The sequence below is a fragment of the Branchiostoma belcheri genome, unplaced genomic scaffold (assembly GCF_001625305.1).
Source record: "Branchiostoma belcheri isolate BF01 breed outbred unplaced genomic scaffold, Haploidv18h27 scaffold65, whole genome shotgun sequence".
NCBI classification, from domain to species: Eukaryota; Metazoa; Chordata; class Leptocardii; order Amphioxiformes; family Branchiostomatidae; genus Branchiostoma; species Branchiostoma belcheri.
In genome coordinates, this window is record NW_017804298.1 from 1,949,185 (window position 1) to 1,951,925 (window position 2,741).

A 2,741-nucleotide genomic window follows, 5' to 3' on the forward strand; every position below is an offset into this window, starting at 1 on the left:
GTAGTAGTGTGTGTGTGTGTGTGTGTGTGTGTGTGTGTGTGTGTGTGTGTGTGTGTGGATGGATGGATGGATAGGTGGGTGGGTGGGTGGATGGACGGATGAATGGATGGATGGATGTGTGCGTGCGTGTGTGCGTGCGTTTGCGCGTGTTCTGCGACGCTGTAGTTGCCACAGTGTCGTACAACAAGAGGTGTTCTCACCGGTGGCGTTGGTCTGTCCCTGCGCAAACGGTGTATATCCACTCCACGTGCGATCGAGTATTTTCATACACCTGACCCTGAGTCTGTAGAACGTGAACGGTGTCAGGTTGCCCAAGGACGCGGAGCCGTAGTGTGGTCTTTCAACCCTCACTTCTGTCGTCTGCAGATACGTGAAAAACATTGTTAGTACTTCATCTCCAAGCAGATCTTTTAGAGGCTGCAATACAGTAACAACTTGGCAGAGCAGTATACAATGAAAGCTGGAAACAAGTGTCCAAATAGTATTAGTTTTTGGCTGCATCTAAACATTCTCTGTAAGGCATCGATCGTTGGAAAGTTGTACCAAGTCAACCACGGCACAATCTACGGAAACCTGAGTTATTTCAACCAACATGAAAAACGTCTCTTTTGCTTGCAAAATGCAAACTGACTTTTATTTGCATTCAAGTATTGGTTAAGCCTTGGTGAAAATTAGGTACGACCTTAATACTTGGGGACAGAACATCATGTACAGTGAAACGACACACATGATACCCGCTTGCATTCCTCTAGGTTCGCCTTATGTCTTAGGTAGCTAAATACCATTCATTAATACTATCCACTGACCCTAGCGACGTCGTCCCACTGAGAGAAATACTGGACTGAGCAGATGTAGTCGGTGAAAGGCCGGAGTCCACACTGGGTGATGTTCCAGGTAGCCGTGAGCTGTATGCTGCTGACCGGCCAGACTGCTAATTGCTCTGGGGGAGTCGCCGGAACTGGTACGGAGTAGGGAAACGATGATCATGAAGTGTTATGTTTGCGACAAGAACTTTTTCGTATTCTGCTGTGAATACTATATGTCTCACTCTTATTTTTTTACCGTAGGTTTTTTCCACTTCAAAGTATAATGGCTTGTATGAATTTGAAGGCTCTCCATTCTATACACCAAAAGCATAGAATTCTTTTCCAATTTCAAAGCATATCTAATAGTTTATACTTCGATGAAGGTTAGGCATTCAGGTAATGCCATACTTAAGAAATTGTTACTCGAGCAACTGCCTAGTTCTGAAAAATGTCAGACCAAAGTAGCATTCACTACTTTTCACGTTAACGTTCAAGAGACATATATTGGTGTACTCATAATGATACAATATCCACAGTTAACTATCCACATTAAAATGTGTTACATTGTGTTACAACTATACCTTGTTCAGTGATCGACACAAGGTTCAAAACAATGGTGATGTTGAGGCGACCTTTGAGCATTCTGTCAACATAACGTTAACCCTGATATCATGTGCGTGTGTATTTATGGCAGTCTCCGTTTACAATAGATCGCCCTGTTCGACGTACAAATAAAGTCATGGGACGATCGCATATATGGCTCTAAGTTTTTAGAACTTATAATATAATTTTACCGTTTGATATACAACTCCAAGACGTGCAGGTTTCCGGATCTGGACAGATGTAATTCCGACTGTCCGCCAACACTGAAACATCAAGATGATCAATCGATATCGTTAAGACAATTATTATCTGTTATGATATGACATGAAAAATCGTAATTTATTGATCAGGTGAAATCAATAATGAACTTTGTTTAACTAGTTTTTACTGCAAATTAATGCCCCTGGGAAAATTGCAAGTGAACAAGTGATATATTGTTTGTGATATACATTGTATGCATGCGATACACACGGTGGGAATTGCACTACGTTACTGGTCTATGGTAAGGCTTTAAGATCAATATACTGGCTTGCCGACTTGCCACAACAAAATCCTGCTTTGACTTGCTAAAACCCATTTATAACCCAATGCCACTGATGATGTCCTTCATATATAATACAATATGTAGAAGACAGAATTGCGACACCCCTAAAGGCGTTCCAATGTCTGAAGTTTGCCTCATATGGTGCCACGAGTTTTTATCAAAGGTCGACCAAGTCAGCGTTTAGAAATTGCCCTTAATGACTTGGCGAACCCCTTACATCTCCAATAAGCTAACTAAAACTAAGATGAGACTATGGACACCACGTGACCTTACCTGATAGGATGAAGACGATTTGAAAACCTAAAACTTGGAACAGCGGCGTCATTTTTTACCGTTTTGAGCCGACACAGAACAACATGACGAAATTTCGGACGTGGTGGTGTTCTGTCAAGATAAGAGTGACCCTTGTCATCCTGGGAGCAAACAATAGGCCAGTACAAAGTCGACAGGACAGGTGTTTGTCCTTTTTATAGATCTTGCAAAGTCTACATCGTAAAATAATCAGCTTTATTGTATACCAGCCTACAGTAAACTTCCTCCTTTTCAATTTTTTCGGGTAGACCAGCATAAATTACGCCCACTGATACGTATTTTATTGGACACAATTTATAGCACAAAGCTGCATTAGTTATGGTCATCCTCTTTTTTAATGAATTGACGCGTTCGTAACACTTCGATTTATCAATCTCATATTACACCGGAAGAAAAATATGAAGGAATGAAAAATGAAGAGTATAATTCACCGTGCCCAAATAAAAATATTAACGTTAATGTGTTTGGTAAAAATT